Consider the following 249-nt stretch of genomic DNA (forward strand, 5'->3'; position numbering starts at 1 on the left):
GGCCCGGGCGCGGGCAGCTGCTGCTATAAAGGGCTGGGGGCGGCGGCGGCGCGGCCCAGAGCGCGGAGCGCGCAGCGCGGGCCGGAGGGAGGGAGGGAGGGCGGGTGAGGGGAGAGGACTGAGAACCAGGACCGGACAGGCCGGACCGAGGGGCGGCGGCGAAAGGCAGAGCGCCGAGATCTCTGTCGGGAAGCGCAACCTCCCCGGGCCCCGCGGGGCCGCGCAGGGGGCGTCCTCAATCCCACGCCC

The sequence above is a fragment of the Tupaia chinensis genome, unplaced genomic scaffold, assembly GCF_000334495.1.
Source record: "Tupaia chinensis unplaced genomic scaffold, TupChi_1.0 Scaffold138665_1, whole genome shotgun sequence".
NCBI classification, from domain to species: Eukaryota; Metazoa; Chordata; class Mammalia; order Scandentia; family Tupaiidae; genus Tupaia; species Tupaia belangeri.